At 35.2% G+C, this 20,513-nt stretch overlaps 1 protein-coding gene across 4 annotated transcripts in view; it reads left to right on the top strand.

Moving 5' to 3' along the window:
• The first annotated feature begins 392 nt into the window (after positions 1-392).
• The window catches only part of cntn5 (contactin 5), a 349,180-nt gene continuing 329,059 nt past the window's right edge, over positions 393-20,513 (top strand). For 3 of the 4 annotated variants that reach the window (XM_056239389.1, XM_056239388.1, XM_056239386.1), the window contains exon 1: positions 393-799. The gene's annotated coding sequence lies outside the window, so the exon portion shown is untranslated. The remainder of the gene's footprint in view (positions 800-20,513) is intronic. The other variant, XM_056239387.1, reaches the window with a different exon arrangement.

Genomic DNA, 20,513 nt, shown 5'->3' with positions numbered 1-20,513 from the left:
GGCTTTGTTGGCTGGTGGTTTTGGGTGCTTGGCTAGAACACCATCATTAATCTAACAACGGTTTAAGCTGGTTTTATCTGGTTTAAGATGTTATTTTCCCAGGGGGATTTATACAGTAGGCTACACGCGATTTAGGTTTAGTTTCAATAACACAGTACTGTTGAGCATTTAATGCTGTTAGTTAATTGCGACTGGGGAAATTAAAGTTATTTTTCCTATAGCCTAACTACGCTTCACATTTTTTTTTAATCGGAAAACATTATTTATAAATGTATTCTAAAACACTAAACGGTCAGTTGTGATTCAGGTTATGCGCGCTTATCGTTTCGCGCAGTTTTTTCTTTTTTTTTTTTTTCAGGACGAGGCTGAGACGCGCGAGATGCTTCAAACACTCACTCACAGCTCGAGACTCCAGCACGCGCCGTGCAAGAACTGAGACACTCCGCCAGCCACTGCGCATCCCCTCTCTCTGTTTCACATCGCTTCAGTCGTAAGGGAGGGAGAGAGAGAGGCGTCTGAGGAGGAATCGTAGGTGAGGTTTTGGACCACAGCCGGAGAGGTGGAAAAGATCGCGCGCCTCGCACACATTTGAAGGATGCGCTACCGCGCGCAACGGCGCGTCCTGTAGAGATACAGCTAGCTTGCGCGATTGAAGCGTCTGCGGTTCTTTTTCTATCCATGTTTGGCTTTGTTCAAGAAAACCTGTCACTATTTGACACTCCGTGAGCACACAACATCACTTTACAGACGGGAGAAGAGGAAGGAGGAGTGAGCTGTTTCTCTTCTTGCAACATCCAGAGTAAGTCGGTCTGATTTCTGCTGAACATGCTGCTTATCATTGCAATTACAGCTGCGCCGAGAGTTTCGTGTGTCCCACCTGAAGCAAGTTGCACGGTAACGATGCACAGATAAACACCGCAAGTGCTGGTTTATATCATGCTGCATCGATGCATTGGAACAAATGTGCAGTTGGCACTTAAACGATCAGAAATGGTGGAACGCCTGCATTGTGAACATGCATAGATGTTCAGCCAGATGTTTAGATATTCACCTGTTTCAATAGTAATGGAAAACCTGAAAAAGAAAATGGTAACACTTTACAATAAGGTTTATTAGTTAGCACTAGTTAATCTATTAACTAGCATGAACTAACAACACTGTTACAGTGTTTATTAATCTTTGTTAATATTAGTTGACAAATACAGCTGGTCATTGTTTGTTCATGTAAGTTCGCAGTGCATTAACTAATGTTAACAATTAACCTTTGATTTTAATAATGTATTAGTAAATGTTGAAATTAATATTAATTACGATTAATAAATGCTGAAGAAGTGTTGTTCATTCTTAGTTCATGTAGTTAACAAATGAACCTTATTGTAAAGTGTTACCAATAAAATATATATTCATTATATAAAATTGTGATTTCCAGACCCTGAGAAGTCATTGAAATTAATTAAATGTTCCAGGTCATGCATTTTTTTTTTTTTTTTTTTTTTACAGAGAATATATTTCTAGTTATACTAGCATTGTATGATATTATCAGGTAATAAGTCATGGACATCATTGGTCAAAAGGTGTGGGGAACCCTGAGTAAGTTCACAAATGTGTTTGCATGCAAGTTTGTGTTGAAAAAACTTTTCAACTGAGTTACTTTTTTCGCAACAGTTTTGTTGCATTGCTACTCTGCTTTCAATTTGTTGATAATTCAGATGAATGTTGATGTTGACCTCATTAGTGATATGTTCACTCTTGGGGGAATAGATAAGCTGTGATTGGTTTGAGTTGTCCGGTTTTAACAGTGCCCCAGTCTGTCAAGACTATTCATTTTGGAAGCAGAGTGAGTTTATTTGCAAAACCTTGTTTGTTAGATTATTGCCCCTCAAGAAGAATGTTGGTTTTCACAGAAACAATAGTGCAATTCTTGAACATGTCCACTCTTTGCTTTCGGCCCATGCAATGTCTTTCCCCTTTTCAAAGTTATTCCTCGGACTGAAAATATGTCACGGAAATGTCCCATGAGTAAAGCTTCGGGAAGTTTTTAAACTGAACTTTACTTTGATGTAAGCTCTCCGCTTCTTGCTGAAACACTTTCATGCAGTATTTGCTCTCGTGTCTTGCTTTCAAAATGAAGACTATTCTGTTCGCTGTGCTGTTGTTGAACTTGTGTGATATTTTCTTTACTTTTTTGATGTATGCTCTGTTAGACTTTTTTTGGTATCTTTGTTCACATGCTTGTTAGCTGGTGAACAAAACAAAAAAAACAACACTTTTTTTTAACTAGCAGTTTGCTCGATCAGTACACTGTAAAATGGTTTTGTCAGGTAACCTAAAATAACCTCTAATTTAACTGGATATATTAGAATATGATTCTGAATGACTGAACCACCTAGCTCACTTTAAGGGTCAGATCATACTCTGTGCAGTTCTAACCACATTTATGTACTAATGTTACACTTTACAGTGTAAAAAGAAATTGTCTTTGATTCTCAAGAATACAGTTCCGCAATTGCATAGCAACCCTAACCTTGAGACCAAATCTAGGCCTACTCAATTTTGTATTTTTACATGGTTGCAGTTTAGAATGTGCATGATAACTTTAAACTTGTGATTTGTGACAGAGCGGACCATCTCACCAGTGGTTAAACATTTTGAGCAGCAGATATCAACCAAGTCTCTTGCGTATTGACTCACATAACATTTGCATTAACTGCGATTAATGTTGATATTTATCCACAACTCAAAATGGTTTCTTAAACTAAATTACATGTTTTCGATCACGATGGCCTCCAGCAGTCATCCGATTTCCCTGGAACATATTAGATCCATAAAGATGTGTCTCCCTTGCACATTCATTTTTCTTTTGTCTCGCAGTTAAATTAGTGTGTAACACTTTAATGAGGTTGTTTTAGCTTTGCGAGTAAATATGAAATTGGAGCACCCTGCTGTTTTGTGGGTAGCAAGTTGATTAGATTCTCCTTTGCGCACACAGTAGGAACGTAAAAGGCGTCTTGCATTCATTGGGTACTTTGATTTTAGTACCCGCAGAATCCACATCAGGGACGTCCAAGACTGGAGATCTGAGAAGAGAAATAGCGTCTGCGTGCATTTTCAGAGTCTGGTGGTTATTATATTAGAGATGTTATGTTTGCATACCCATATTACAGCTGCTCTTTGCATTAGAAGATATTAATATCCGTTTCTGTCTCCATTCATTGTCTGTTTCATCTTCTAAGCATTACAGCAGTGTGCAATTAATGGCATTGGCACTGCTGTGCTTTTATTTGTGTTTTGTCCACTAAGTTGTATAAGAGGATATGAATCAAATATTAGCAAGGCTCATGTGAGTAAATATTTTTAATAGTTGCAAACCCCCCGATATATCAGTTGAAAACAATGAAAGTATTGCACCATTTAGGCAAGCTGTTTTCAGACCCCAGCATGCTCTGAGTGTAAATGATGGGTTGAGTTTATGTTAGAAAGTTGCAGGGAGACCTGTCAGTGCTTTGTTGCTAGTTTGTTGATGTTGTTGTTTTTAGCCAAAACTGTTCCATAAGTTGTTAAAATGAAAAAAAAGGCATTTAATCATTTAATTTGGTTTTGTTGATGTCACTTACAGTGTAAGAATAATACATTATTTATCTATTTATTTATTTTTTACTTGGAATATATAGTATAATAATAAAACAAATATATAATAAAACAGACCCAAATAATATAATATAATTAATATCATATAATATAAAACTTTACAATAAGGTTACATTAGTTAACTAACATGAACTAACATTAACAAAGATTCATAATTACAGTGACAAATGTATTGCTCATTGTTAGTTCATGTTAGATAATGCAATAACTGCCTATATAAATGCCTCATTCACTCATTCATTCAACAAATGTTAACCAATGAGATATTGTAAAGTGTTACTAATGTAATATAATATAAATGTAATATAATATAATATAATATAATGCAGTCTTATTAAAGCCAAACCTTCATTGTAGAAAGACTTTTTACTCATTACAACAGTTTTTTTATATTCTTTTGAAAAAATGTAATTTAACCCTCAATGGGGCATCGTCATGTATAAATGACAATTAGAAAATTGCATGTAAAATACAATAATAATGTTCAACCAATAAAAATAAAAAAAGATTCACATGACACCCCCTTCAGCCAATACAATTAACATTTTTTTGCCAGTGCTTGTCATTTTTGACATTAGCACACGTTAGGTCACATGCTATCAAGGCACCATAGTGAGTTTATTTTGAACTAGGAAATACACACACACACACACACAGAATATATATATATATATATATATATATATATATATATAATATTGTAAATACAAATTTACTTTCTAATGGTTTTGGTAATTGGTAATGCACTTTTTTAATTATTATTATTTTTTTTTTTTACAAAGGGTTAATGCACATTTAATGGAGTTGATGGAGTTAATGGAGTTTCCCCTTACAGGGATTAATAAAGTTTTCTTACTTACTTACTTATTTAGTAAAAGTAATAACTTAAAGACCAAAAATATCTGTGTGTCGTCATGCATGACAAAGTCCTTTTGGGGATACATATTTTCTATGTAGCTGCCACTATTGCTTAGTACTGGCAGGCGGTATATATATATATATATATATATATATATATATATATATATATATATATATATATATATATATATATATATATGTGTGTGTGTGTGTGTGTGTGTGTTTTCTTTGCCTGTGTTTTAGGTTGATGTTAGTTAGTTTTATAGAAGACAAAGAGGAAAAGCTTTAAAAGGGTGATGACAGAGATGAAGAATATAAGTAGATATTTGAAGTCATGCATTTTGGTTCATTATTCTATGCCAGTTTGGAAGATGTGATCCATACAACTAAAGGTCAGATGTCATTTTCTATTGGCCTCACTACACCAACAAGCGGGGATGCTCCAAAAATGATGACTAAACGGGTCAAAATCGAGGAATGTGTCAAAAGTGTGGACTATACACTGAAAAAGAAGAGTCTTCTTGATTTGCACGTGTGCTACAATCATTGATTTGGAATTCCAAGAAATAAACTAATATTCAATAATCGCGACAGGCCTAGTAAAAACCAAGAAAATACATATCAGTAAATATAAATCTGAGAGTTTAAGTACAGTTTACAGTGAAATGGTGCATGCCTCAAAAAAGAAGATTCACACCTGTATATCAGGGTCAAATGCTTGCATTTTAGAGAATAAACAAGAATCCGGAGAAACATGGAGTATTGTGTCATGGTGTTAAAAACACCCCGGTGTGGCCGCGTGCGGTGTTCACCACAGCTCCTGTGCATGACCCGTTTGAGTAGTTACTTAGCAACGCCTCAGACACTCTCCAACTGGGTCAGACCTTCATTCAGGAGACTTAACACAGCAGACACATACTTGCTCACATGACCCGATCATGTGGAGTCTTCAAAAACTTTATGTCAGGGTTTCTGTTGTTTCTTCCACATTCAGTTTAAAGTGAAAGACATTGCAGTGGAAAACATTGAAGATGTGGTGCGTGCCATAATGACACAGACCCTGTTATTAAAAGCCTGGAAAATAAGAATCAAATGGAAATGCATTACCTCTCTGAAGAATGCTGTTTTGAAGAAGCTGCGTTTTTACTTGGATCAATATTTCTATTTTTCACTAAATGCATTATTTTACACTTCTTAAAACTGTGCTTATCTTTGAAATTGTCTTTTACTGGATTCATCTCCAAAAGTAAAGAATAAATGTCCAAGGCATATTTCATCTAAAAAAAAAAAAAGGAAATAAATTGCATAGCAAATTAGGGAGAGAATTCAGACACATTGATTCTTCTTTTTTATTAAAGTCATAAATTAAATTCAGTACAGCAAATACAGTACCAAAAGTTTAAGTTAAAGTATAATTGTTACAATTGTACTTGCAAATATACATTTTAAATGTATACACAAACATTCAAAACTACGGAGCCCCTAAAGGGACATTACATACCAGATGGGAGGATAAAATATATTTAAATGTTTTTGCTTTTGCTCACAAAAGTTTTGCGTTCCCGCTTGCAAAACATACAGTAAAATGGTAATACTGTAAATTATGATTACAATTTAAAATAACTGTTTTCTATTTTTTATATATTTAAAATAATATATTCCTGTAATGACAAAGCTTAATTTTCAGCATCATTACTCCAGTCTTCAGTGTCACATGATCCCTCAGAAATCATTCTAATATGCTGATTTGCTGCTCAAGAAGTTATTATAATGTTTTTTTTTGTTTTGTTTTTGTAAACTGATACTTTTTTTTAGGATTCTTTCATGAATATTATCAATATAAAACTCTTTACTGTCCCTTTTGAACAGTGCAATATATATTTGAGAATATATATATATTTTTAATTTTTTTTATTTTATAGACCCCAATCTTTTGAACAGTAAGAAATGGTCTGAAACATGAGCTACTCAATTCTAATTTCTTGTTTATTTGTTTATTTATTGAACTGTTTCATAAAATGAATAGGACATTTGCAATCAAGCTGTTGTACTGAATATCAGCATGACATTGATTACAGAACCAAAGCAACCTTGATCATCTGATCTTGCTTAACGGAAATGTGCTTGCGCTGTGAATGTGTTAGCATGTATGAAGTGTCAGGAGTAAAAAGGAGAAATAAAGAGTTTGAGCAGTTTTTTTTTTTATCTGAACATTCTTAAGGCTGATGCTGCTAATGCCTGTTACTAATTGCGCTGTTGTGTTAACACCCACATCCATCTTTATTAATGTGTATTCCAGCCAAAAACACACAAAAAACCCACCACTGCAATTTGGTAGCAAACAGGCACAGCTGATTGCATATTAATAAGCTAAAGAAAAAACGTTTACATATGCTCTGGGTGACTGCACATAAAAACATGAGTTTTAACTGTGAAATATCTGTAATTCAGTGGAGTACTTCTGCTATCATTAGTATGTGTTTTTGCTGTTTTTTTTTTAAATACTTCCCCTTTGGCATATACTGCAGTAAGGAATACACTTTGCTTGCCCAAGTTCACTCTCTTTGACACATAAGCACACACACACACACACACTACTGTAATTGAGTGCGCTAAAGCAGTATATGGGTTTTTGCTCTAAGTGTGAGGTCAGATTTGTCCATCTCCTCTGGGGTTCAGAGCCGCTACAGAACGCTGTGCACTTTGATGTAAATTACTCTAAAATGTTATTCGAGTAATTTTACCCTGTATCTCTGTGAGGGTTTTAGAGAGGCTGCATGGCGAGATTAGTATGAGAAAATGTGTCTTCCTGCCAGTCTTGGCTTTTAGACTGAGGGGTGCGCATGGGCGCTCTTCATGTTAAAATGTGGTAGGGACAGTGGTGGTGGAGTTTGGAAGTGTGTGTGTGTGTGTGTGTGTCTTTGTTTTTCTATCGTGGTGGGGACTTCAAACTGAATGCACACAGACTCATGGGGACTTGTGTAATCTAAATTGAGGTCCCCATGAGGAAACAAGCTTATATCATACAGAATTATTTTTTTTGAAAATGTAAAAATGCAGGAAGTTTTCTGTGCGTGGGTTGGTTTAGTGTAAGGGGAAATAATATACAGTTTGTATAGTATTCAAATTATTACGTCTATGGAAAGTCCCCATAAAACATAAAAACCAGTGTGTGTGTGTTAGTTGTGATGTCATCATTACATGAGAATTTAGTAGCTCGTGAATATTATGTTGGCTATACTTTTTTATTCTAATAAAATTAAATAAATTAATAATATGTGAAGTTAGATCTGATGGCCAAACATACAGTAGTGGCCAAAAGTGATGTGGCAAAATTATTTGGCAATAAAGACAAACTAGGTCTACAGGCTATATTTTAATATGGAAAAAAAAAGCATAATAAAACAAAGGTCACAGGAAAAAGCATACTTGACTACAACATAATCAGTTATTAATATTGCATTGGTTCTCTCTTGTTTTTGCATGTGTTCATAATTTATTTGTATGACAGCCTGGCCAAAAAGTGATGTCCGCACAATTTGATGTTTCATTTTGTTATCACAAATGTAACAACTGACTCCAAGCAACACTATTCAGTATGCTTACAAAATCTTTGACACAATTTTTAATAACATTTTAATAAAGGATGTCAAATTTCCATTTCAGCCACTACTGTAACTCTTAAACTACTTTAAAATGATAATATCTAAATTTACTGATTTAATTCAAGGAAAAAATATTGCTGAACCAACCGAAATACATTAATTCATACAAACAAAATAAGTTTTTAAGGGTTAAGTCTAGAGCCCGACCGTTATGGATTTTTGGGGGCCGATGCCGATACCGATATTACGAAGTGAAAAAAGCCCGATATCGACATATCGGCCGTAAAGTTAATATTGGCGGCATATCTGCGTCATAAACGGCAATACCGATATATCTGCGGCGGGCTCATATCGGCCGATATTGGGCTCTAGTTAAGTAGTTCTTTTACAGTAGGTAACTATTGCAGATTACCACTTTTTATTATTATTATGACTAAACTGTTTCAGTTGCACAACGAGTGGCTTATTTCTACATAAAACTCAGCTTTCAGATATGCAAGTGCCCCAGTTAAATGTATGATACATTTTATTTTGGGATTTTTGTTAGTGAGTGTATATATCAGCTTGAGGATATCATGATGATGCATTGGTTGTGTGGTAACACAAGGGATTCTGGATCTAATCCGCCTTAATATAATGTTTTTGTTTTAATAAACTAAAATCGTCAGTGGATGTACATTATCATGAGTGGGGATTACAAACATTAAAAATGACAAATTTAAGAGACGGATAGCCTCTCATTTTAATACCTACCAACAAAATGAAAACTCCAGTTCATCAATTGGACACACTCCTGTATTAGAATCATCCCTGCCGTGAGCTATTTCAAAAAGTGTCCGAAACCGAATCGACCATGACAAAGAGTGGTGAAGACATGTTCCCACCGTGAATGACGCCTGTGGTGATAGGCTAAGCTACAATATTTAAAAAAGTAATTTTGAAAGTATCCCTAAAGACAAAGTCTATTAAAGTAAGTTTATTAACGTAATATCAGCTCACTGTATATGCTTTAAAATTCACACAGCAGTTTAATTTAGATTTCAATTTTAATCACAGTTTGACAGGATCTGATGTCTCCATCCTAACATCTAAAATATTTTTAAATAGATGCTATTTTGAAATATAGCATAATTCAAATATTAATGTATTATTATTTTGAATACATTTATAATATGTTTTTTTTCCAGAATTTATAATCTATTAGTAAATTATCATGAATCATTTATATAATATAATAATTAAATAATTGATATATGTTTTGTTTTTTTCATGTATCATTTATTTTAATGACATCTTAGTATTTGCTGTGGTATCAAGATTGGTATTAGGAATTCAAATGGTCCATTTTTAAATATTATGTTTAAAGTTGCCTTGGTTTTACTGTGTCAACAGTACAATATTGTGACTATACTGTGGCATATACTGTTAGCATGATATAAAATGAATCATATACTGGTTACATGACATAAGCTTTTAGTCATAGCGCTCACCCTACCTAAAGGTTATTGACATGAACCAGTGGTTCAGGGGTCAGGGTTAATTGAAAGTGACAGATGCACCGCGAGTCTTGAAGGAACCGTGTCAGCATACAGAGGGTAAACCAGCAGCGTTTTCCTGAGATAAGATAATAGGACCTGGAGGGCTTTTCACTGACTGAGATATGCACTAATAAAATTAAAATAGACAAGAATGTCTGCAGGATTTCTCGCAGCAGGAGTCTTAAGTAAAGATCTTAAAATGCATGTTCCAGGCAGTTGCTTATGCTGTTGTTATTATATTCTGAATTTGTAAATCATTTAATATATGCTTATGCATTTGAGAAGTCATCTAGGTGACATGTCAATTAAAGGGTTTATGTATTCACAGCTTTACAGTAGTGCTGCTGGTGATATATTTCAGTATGCACAATATGAGAGAACTGAGATTCTCAGTTATGAGTGTCTGTGAGTTGCAGTCTAAGTATTAAAGGGATAGTTCACCCAAAAATGAAATTTTGTTGTTGATTTACTCACCCTCAGGCCATCCAAGATGTACGTGTCTTTTGTCTTCAGTAGAACAGTAAAGAAATGTTTAGCTGAAACCGTGGTCCTTTGTGTTTCATATAATGCAAATCAAGGGCAACTATCACTTTGAGAGTAAAAAAAAACTAAAAACAAAAAAAAAAACATACTGGCAAATCAAAATTAAAACCAGTGGCTCCTGAGAATACATTGAGGTCTTATGAAGCGAGACGATCGGTCTGTGCAATAAACTGAGCATTGTTTACAACATTATTACCTGTAATCCACAGCGTTCTGTGGAGAATTCAAATGGGCCGGGATATGTTTTCTGGTATGCGCCGATCTGTGCCATCTTCTATTTTGATTTCATGGGGACTTTAAGAAAAAATGACATTGCGACAGGAAGCTTGCGCTCCAGACTGCTGTGAACACGCTCAGGACCGTTTGTCGAGGCTGTGGATTACAGGTAATGATGTTGTAAATAATGCTCAGTTTCTTACACAGACCAATCGTTTTGCTTCATAAGACCTAGGAGCCACGGTTATTAATTTTGCTTGTATATGCTTTTAAGTGACAGTAGCCATTGAATTGTATTATACAAATCACCAAGGACGACGGTTTCAGCAAAAAAACTTTTTTACTCTTCTACTGAAGAAAAAAACACCTACATCTTTGATGGCCTAAGGGTGAGTAAATTAACAGCAAATTTTCATTTTTGAGAGAACTATCCCTTTAAGTCTGTCAGTGTTGCAATAGGGTTTGGTCAATCTGCGTCTGGTTATACATAGTTCACACTACATGATTTTAAGCCCGATTTAAGCCTGATTTGTAAATCGTTGAGCTCGCCGACAGGTCAGGGTGTTATTGCGTGCAAATCGCAAATCGCGATGAACGCTCGCTAATCTGTTAGTATGAAAGAGCCAACAACGCATCAAAGACGCTCGCAGACGCCTCGCAGACGCGTCGCCGAGCCCAGAAAAAAATCTAGCATGCTAGATATCCAGAGCTGTCGCACAACTCAACCTCACGTGATGTCATGAGCTACAGCCAATCAGAGCAAGGCATAGGTTGAGGTCACCGGGTATTGGCGCGCGTGCTGTTTCGCGTCATTTCCGGTTCGTTTTATCGCGTTTGGCGTCATACATGTGACACTTTGTACATTTCGTCGAAATATTACGCACATGGCATCCTTTAGCATCAATATGAGACGCAGAACCCAAGGCGTCATACAGGTGACGCTCGTCTAAATCCGACGCACATGGCATCGTTTAGCGTCAATATGAGACGCAGATCCCAAGGCGTCATAACCGTACCCTACCCCAGACCTAAACCTACCCATAACAGTGCGTGTTATATTGACGCTAAAGGATGCCATGTGCGTAAGATTTCGACGAAATGTCATATGGCGTCACTTATATGACGCCAAAGGATGAGAATGCGTTGGATTTTTCGTGACAAAACGTGGTTTGTAGACAAGATAGAATCGTTGGGTGACAGAGTTTTTTGTCAACTCGTGTAGTGCGTTACCTCCTGTTGCGGATCAATCACGTTGTGTCGTGTGGTGTGAACAGCTCAACAACTTGAACACTCCTGATTTCACAGAGAGCAAGTCATGTAGTGTGAACCGCACAGTTCAGCCCGACGTTTTAAAATCATGTTGTGTGAATTAGGCTTTAGCAGACTTGATTTTTGGATTTTTTCCTAGAAAATCTCTTATTGTGTTGGCATAATATTTGCGAGTGTACTCCTAAATGTGAACTTTTATCAGATGTACATAATTCAAATGTACAGTTGTTCTTTTCCTGGAAAATGGAACAAAAATATTGATGACTCATCTTGGACGTATACAAATGCTTGGCATATAAAACATTCTGGAGAATGAGAGAATTATACACCCCACCTGCCACTGATCTGGAGCTTCAACAGTCAGCAGACAGTAGCTCAGAGATACAAAATCCCAAACAAATAATTAGACAGCCTGTCATTCAGACACGTCAACTCTTTTCTCATAATGACCACGGGCCTCTACACCAGAAATGTCACTCTCAGTTCTTGACACAAATCTGTATCAGATCTGTGTCATCTGACCTTATTTCAAAAATAATTACAAGTTCATTCCCTCATCTGATTCTGGTAGGTCTGCCGCCTTGGTGAAGGTTCTGATGAGAAATCCTCAAAACTGAACTCTGAATCTTATTTTTTTTATCAATATTACACACACACACACACACACACACAATGCAATGTTGTTTATTGTTTATTGTTTATTTATTTGGATCCCCATTAGCTGCCACTAATGTTGCAGCTACTCTTCCTGGGGTCCACATACAAAAACATACATAAAATACATAAAAACATAAATACGTAAAAACATACATAATCCAACCAACATTTAACATACAAGTTACACATAAATCTAAAACCGATACCTACAATACTTATGAAGAGTATCGTGTATACATAATAACGCAAGCTACCACCAAAACAGCATCATAACACACAAAACACAATTATACATCAAACCATTTATCTAAGCTCATCAATGTCTGTGTTATTATTCAAGTATTTTTTTAGTAGGCTTTTAAAGCCGGCCTTACTAGGGGTTTCAACAATATAAATTGGTAAATTATTCCACATTTTAATGGCTCTATACATTACAGATCTGCACACAGCATCAGTCCTGGGTTTTTTCAAAGCTAGACAACCCTTTGTAGAATGTCGAGTACTATGACTATGTTGGTTTCTCACATACTTTATTTTTGAGTACAGACAAGTAGGTTGTTTCTTATAACAGATATTCCTAAAAAAATTCATCAGGTTGCATGACAACCTCTCCTCCACTCTAAGCCAAGAGAGACTGGTATGCATACCGTCCGTACTCACACCCCATGGACAGGCCAGTGCGAGTCTTGCAGCTTTATTTTGAGCTATTTGTAGCTTAAACAGATATTTTTTAGCCACACCTGACCAGACAGGTGAACAGTAATCAAGGTGGGATAAAACCAATGCCTGTGTCACCAGCACTCTAGTGGCAGGGGTAAGAAAAGGGGAACACCTTCTAATCCCAGATATTCCATTACCCATTTTCTTAACAATATTGTCAATATGTTTCTCCCAAGTTAACTGTCCATCCAATGTAACACCAAGCAAATTTACCTCTTCAACTTGTTCAATGTTCGAGTCTGTGAGTGATAGACAGAGCTGATTATCACCCTTACTGACATATCTAGACCTGAACAAGATACTTTTGGTTTTAGTTACATTTAAAACAAGTCTGTTTTCACAAATCCAGTTCACTACAAGTTGTAATTCTGATTGAAGTGTGTTTCTTAGTTCGCTTATACTAGCTGATGCAAAATGAACAGTTGTATCATCCGCAAATAAAGTCGCAGAGCACTTATTCAAAACATATGGCAAATCATTAATAAATATAGAGAAGAGTAACGGCCCAAGACAACTCCCCTGTGGCACTCCACACTGTAAAGTTTTAGGGAAGGAAAAACTACCATTAAAAAATACATACTGTTTCCTATTTAATAAATAGCTATTCATCCAATTTATGGCTAATGGACTAAACCCATAAGTAGCAAGCTTATTTAATAATAACCCATGGTCTACAATATCAAATGCAGCGCTAAAGTCAAGTAACACAGTTCCAACCATCATCTTGTTATCAATACAAGTCAACCATTTATCTGTCATGTCTGTCAGAGCTGTGCACGTAGAATGATCAGCCTTATATGCATGCTGACAATGAGAATTTAAGTCATTAAATACAAAATAATGTAGTATCTGCTCAAACACAACTTTTTCCAGTAACTTACTTAAAACTGGAAGAATACTGATGGGTCTGCTATTTGCAGCTGAGAAACTTTCCCGTTTATTTTTCTGAAGAGGTAAAACCCTAGCAGCTTTCCAAACCTGAGGGAATAACCCCTCCTTTAAACTCAAGTTAAAAATATGACATATTGGCAATGCTATAATACTTGAAACAACCTTAACTAATCTCCCATCTAAAGTATCCATCCCAGCTGGTTTATGATTATTCAGGTTGTCAAGTAGCTTTTCCACCCTGTCAACTTCTATAGGTTGGAACTCAAAAGAGCATGATTTATTATTCATGATAGAGTTTATTATTATTTGAGATGATATACAACTCCCACTCGGGGAGCGCATTTCATTCCTTAATTTATCAACTTTATCTGCAAAATGACTACTGAAATGATTAGCGATGTCCTTTGCTTTTGTCAAGAACGCTCCATTCACTTCAATGAAGGAAGGATTTTTGATCCTGCCCCTACCCATTATTTCATTTAAGGTTTTCCAAAGTTTGTTACCATCATTTTTCCTCTCCTGAATTTTATCTTGATAATACATTTTTTTCTTTTTCCTATTTAACTTAGTTACCTTATTTCTCATTTCACAATACTTTTGCCACTTTTCAGTACCCTTGGAACCAATTGCAGCTCTTTTCATCTCATCTCTTTTACGCATCCACTCCCTTAATTCTTCATCAATCCATGATGCTTTGTTTGATCTTACTGTGAATTTTCTTAATGGGGCATGCTGATCAGCCACAAAAAGAAACAATTTTGTGAATAACTCGATGGCTTTTTCAACCTTGTTTAAAGCTAGTACTTGATTCCAGTCAACATTCTTAATATCTCTAACAAAATCCCTCTCACAAAATGTTCTATACGTCCTCTTATAAAGTACTTTAGGTCCAGCTTTGGGTGTTTGAGTTTTTCTAACAATAGCCACTAAATTATGATCACTGAACCCTACAGGAACAGATACTGCTTTAGAGCACATTTCACAATTATTTGTAAATATGTGATCAATACAGGTTGCGGATGTTTGCCCATCATAACTACAGTATACTCTAGTTGACTTTTTTACCATCTGAGATAGATTACATGTGAGCGCAGTACTGTATAACTTTTTCCTCAGTGGACATGAATTTGACTGCCAATCTATATTGAAATCACCTAGAACAAATGTTTCTTTACCAGTATCCGTTACCTTAATTAGAACAGAACATAATTCATCTACATTCTGCACATTAGCATTTGGGGGTCTATAGACACAGCCAACTAAAATCGGTTTACAATAAGCAAGATGAACCTCCAACCACAGCGCTTCAAAACTAGAAACCATGAAGTCCGATCTAACCTTATTAGCCTGTGGCCTAATAATCTACATGTGTTGTGTGCCTGTATTTGTAGACATCTTGACCTTGCCAAGATTCTACAAGTGTGTTTATTTTTATACAGTTGCTTTTCAGTTTTTTTTGTTTCATTTTTTTTTTTTAGACCTTGACTTAGAATCAAAGCCATGGACAGACATTTGGGAGGCAGCTGCTTAAGTGAAAGAAGTGCACCCCTCTTATAATTATTTATAAAAAGTAAAATTACTTATTGTTGATCATTAATTTCAATTAATTACACTATTTAACACTATAGGGCTGTTATACCAATTCAATGAAATCAGTATCAATAATTTCCATCTATCAAAATCAAAGTACAAACAGTAAAAATAGCAAGCCAATACATGATACAATTGGAATACACTTAGACAATGGTCAAAAAAAATAAATAAAAAAATTATGCCTCTTGTGTTGAACCAAACAGATGATGTACCCCATTGAATTCCATAGTATTTTTTTTTACTACTATGGAAGTCAATGGGGTACATCAACTGCACTGTTAGGCATTTTATTGTATTTTTGCGGTAACTTACTGGCAGCACTATTGCCAGTAAGTTACTGTAAATTTCATAAAACATACCCACAATGCAGTGCATATTACAGTAGTTAACCGTAAATAATATAAATGGTATTTTACTGGGCTTTTTTTTGCGGTAAGTAACTGTAAAATTACGGCAAAGTCTAACAAAGTCTAACAGTGTGTCTGGTAACTTACATTCTTCAAAATATCTTAATTTGTGTTCAGCAGAAGAAAGAAATTCGGTAACACTTTATAATAACTGCATGCTATTAATCATTAGTTTAGCATTAGTAAACCATTCATTCATCATTTATAAAGCATTAATACACATTAATAATAAGAAGTTTATAAATACATCTATACATGATTTATTCTTGATTTATAAGAATATCTATAATGTGCTTAATAATTGTGTGTTCATACTTTATTAATGATCAATTTATTATTTCTAAAAGTATTGCATTGTTTACAAACCAGTTATTTAGGTGTTGTCAGTGGTTCATAAGATCACTTAGAAAGTGTAAGTAAATTATCAATAAACTATTAAAATGTATATACATACATCTTATTATTTAGATTTATAGTAATAGTTACTTAGTGTGTTAATAAATGCTTTTGTAGATTTAAAAAATGCTTTTCCCCATTATTGTTGAATAACGGAAGCTACACCAGTTACTTTGCCAAGAGATCTCCTGTTTATTATTTTTATACATGTGTCAAACATAGGAGAGCAACAGGCGAGGTTGTCTTCATTCCAAATTTCCCCATTTCTCTGTTCCCTCACCCCATCATGCCAGCTGCATATGTTTCTCGGGAGAGGAGACAGAGTGATGAAGCCAATTAGTATATAGGGATGATTAGGCGGCCATGATGGACAGAGGCCAATGGGCAAATTTGGCCAGGATTCCGGGGTTACACCCCTACTCTTTCGAAAGACATCTGGGATTTTTTGTGACCACATAGAGTCAGGACCTCGGTTTACGTCTGATCCGAAGGACGGAAAGCAAAAAGGAAACAAACACAACACAGAGTGATACAGAACATAAATAAATGTTGATAAATAAAAAAATAAAAAAACGTGAAATAAATATATCTATGTTCTGTATCACTGCTTGTGCTTGTTTCCTTTTCTGTTTAGAAGAAGGCTGAGCCGTTAAATATCCTTTATAAATGCTTTGCGAGGCAAAAATAGTCCTCACTTTAGATGAGCTCACAAAAATATAGTTAACTGACCACTACTAAACGCTTTATAACTGCCTGAATTAACCATGAATTACAGTATAAATACATGTTAATAAAGCATTAATAAACACACCAAGTAACTATTACTATATGTCTGAATAATACGATATATGTAGTTTATTAATCATTTACTTACACTTTCTAAGTGAACTTATGAAACACTGACAACTCCTAAATAACTGGTTTGTAAATAATGCAATACTTCATTTAGAAATGATGAACTGATCATTAATAAAGTAATACAAGTATTAAACACTTACTTATTACTATCTATCAATGCTTTATAAATGATTAATTAACCATTTACTATAATGGTTTAACTAATGATTAATCGCATGCAGTTATTATAAAGTGTTACCAGAAAGGGTATGAAGCAACTTGAGGGTGAGTACAGTAAATGATGACAGAATATTCAAGTCTCGATTACAGCTCAAGTCAAATATGTTTAGAAATCAGTTAATTGAGTTTTTGATGTTAATTAATTGGTTGAGTTCCACAAGACAAACTTTGAGAGAATGCATTTGTTCCTTTGAAAAAAAAAAAGTTGTTTTTATTAAAGCATCCATAACATCTACAGAGATTTAACTAAGATCGCCGAAATATGAACATAGTCAACAGATCTAATTAAGTGCTCTGAACCAGAAGGAAGCTCCCAATGCTCCCCGAGAGCAGATTTTATATGACTATAGTAATGCTGTAAACTATAGAACAAAGAGGATATTTGACTTGCCTGGAAAGTAGGCTAACTTTTAAACAAACATCTGAACTGCGATCTCTAAGTGTAAGAGGCATGGCACTTTAAGGTCTAAACTAACCTCTAACCATTCACATGGGAAACTGCATTGAAGAGTCACTCCATCTTCTGTCGCTAACAGTTATTTCTGGGCAGGAGATGCCACAGAGGGGAGGTGAACCTGGTCGCTTGCCCAGAGTGTGGTTCACTCTCTGACTTAATGATATTTTGCTCAGACTGGTACATCTGCAGTCTCAGAGTCTCATGGCTCCAGCATATCTTGGCTTAATATATGGAAAATCCCATAGAGGATGCTTTTTTTTGACCTGGTTGATTAATGCTCATTTCTGTTTGATGGTCAGAACACTATTATTTAAAGTTGTAATCAGAATTTATAACTGAAAATATGTCATCTTTTTCAACACAAACATGTCAGTGTAACTATGCACAATGTATTACCTAAAAGAAAATCAAGGTGACAACTGTTCACATCACATTTTACTCTATAATCTGATGTAATTTGAGTGAAACAGGATATTCAATGAGACAAATATTTGTCAAGAATTGATTGGATTGTGAAAAGTGGGTGTGGTATACCAGAATGAAGGGAGATGTTTAAAAGAAGGATTCAGAATCAGAAAGCTATCCAAACATGAGGTCAATGCTTTTCTGATTGGCTTCAGCAACCTGTTAAGCTTCAAGCCCATTTTTGAAAAATCCCCAGATATGGCATTCCCAAACTGAAACAGATACAGTTCATGAACCCTTTGTACTAAAAGCACAAGTAAGATCTCATTTGAAAGCTGACACCTTGAAGTTTATTGTAAATGTAGAATTAATTATTGTCATAATGAAAAAAAATAGTTATAAATAGCTTCAAAGTTTTGTAAAGTTATTATACATTTATTTTTATGAAACATCTTCATGAAAATAAAATTGAAGTTGGCATTGTAGCAATCTAGAAATGCACTGCAGCTAAAGCCACATGTCTAACCATGTTATATTTAAAATCTGAAGATGATAAGTCTAAAACTCTGTATTTAGTTCAATGTTTTTCAAGATCATGTCATATGACTTTATTTTGATTAGACTGGTGTTTATTGTCATCTTATAAGCATCTATTCAGTCTATTGCCTCTATTGTTTTGTGATGCAAAAACGAGCCCCATTCAGTCTCAGTCTCCCCTGCACATATTCACACCTCTCCAGCCTGTTTATTGCTCTAAATATGCTTTTCTTTTGTCTGCATTATAATCACTAACGACTAGCAATTCACACTGTTTCAATCCCTCATTTATTTTATAAAAGTTCTCACTTCACAGTGAAACTGTATCAAATGCCCTTTTTGAAAAACGAAACATTTCAGTAAGCATTCTTATTTAGAAAAAAATCATAAAAATTACACCGAAGTTAGGTAGCAGGTGCTCAGTACTAGCTAGCATGTTAGCTTAGCACATACCTGTCAAGTATCCCGTTTTGGCCGGGAAAGTCCCGTATTTTACCCTTCTTTCCCGCCGTCCTCCCGTATTAGTGTTTTCCCGTAAATCTCCCGTATTTTAACCTGCGTTATTGAAAAATAATAATACCCCGGGCGGAGTAAAAAAAAAAAAAAAACATTCCCAATCGGAGCTCTGTCACTAGCCTCGCGATAACTACAGGTACTGTAGGTGGCAGTGTCGCGAGGTTAGTGCTCAGATGATGAGTGACAACGCGGGGAAAACAAAAAAAAACAAACAAAAACAGAGTCGGATGATTTACGCTATGATATGACAGAGCAAGGCACTCCTGCCAAAAAAACAAAACCCTCATGTACTAAATACCGCGATCAATGGGATAGCGAATTTACTTTTCTGAAGAGGAGCAGGGTGGGGGACAGTCACGGTCACGGTTAGCATCTCACACGGGGAAGGAGCATGGTACGAAAGATTGTTACAGAGAATAGGATGACGTTAGACAACAGAACTGTTTGCTACTCTCATGTAAAATTAACCACTCTGGCCCAGCCCACAAATACACTCCTTCCAAAACAGTTAATACAAAGTCTGCAACAAATTTGTTCAATAACTCACTAAAAGAGTAAAGAAAAGTTATGTGAAATGAAAAGAAAAACTGCAAATGAAAAGCAATGTGAAATGAAAATAATGTGTGGAATGAAAATAAAATGTAAATGTAAAGACAAGCAATGTTAAATGAACAGAAAATATGCAAATAAGCCTTTAAATAATGCTCTTAATATATATATACCATATATATATATGTGTGTGTGTGTGTGTGTGTGTTTTAATTAACACCTGTCTTAAAATGTAAGGGATACTGGAGCTTGGTTGGGGTGGTGGGACTGATCGAGGTGGGCGCCGGAAAATTTCCCTTATTTTCAAATCCAAAACTTGACAGGTATGGCTTAGCACACCATCAATACACGACAATTTATGAGAATAAAACTATGTTTGTGCTCCAAACTTACTTTATAGCGCAAGTCGAGTGTTTTAAATAACTTTCTGTAATCTGATTTGGCTTCAGATAAAAAAATCAGATAGAAAATATATTATTTTATTGTATTCTGCACAATTTGAAAGTCTATCTCGATTAGCATTACATTATACATATAATCTATTATTATGAAAATACCTGACATGACTCGAAGAACACAGGTAAATCAAATATCATTGCAATCATGTTTATTGTCTTCAAAACATCTT

Source organism: Rhinichthys klamathensis, unplaced genomic scaffold, assembly GCF_029890125.1.
Source record: "Rhinichthys klamathensis goyatoka isolate OS25496 unplaced genomic scaffold, OSU_Roscu_1.1 h1tg000561l_1, whole genome shotgun sequence".
NCBI classification, from domain to species: Eukaryota; Metazoa; Chordata; class Actinopteri; order Cypriniformes; family Leuciscidae; genus Rhinichthys; species Rhinichthys klamathensis.
The sequence above is the reverse complement of the archived record's forward strand: the minus strand, read 5'-3'. Positions and strand labels throughout refer to the sequence as shown.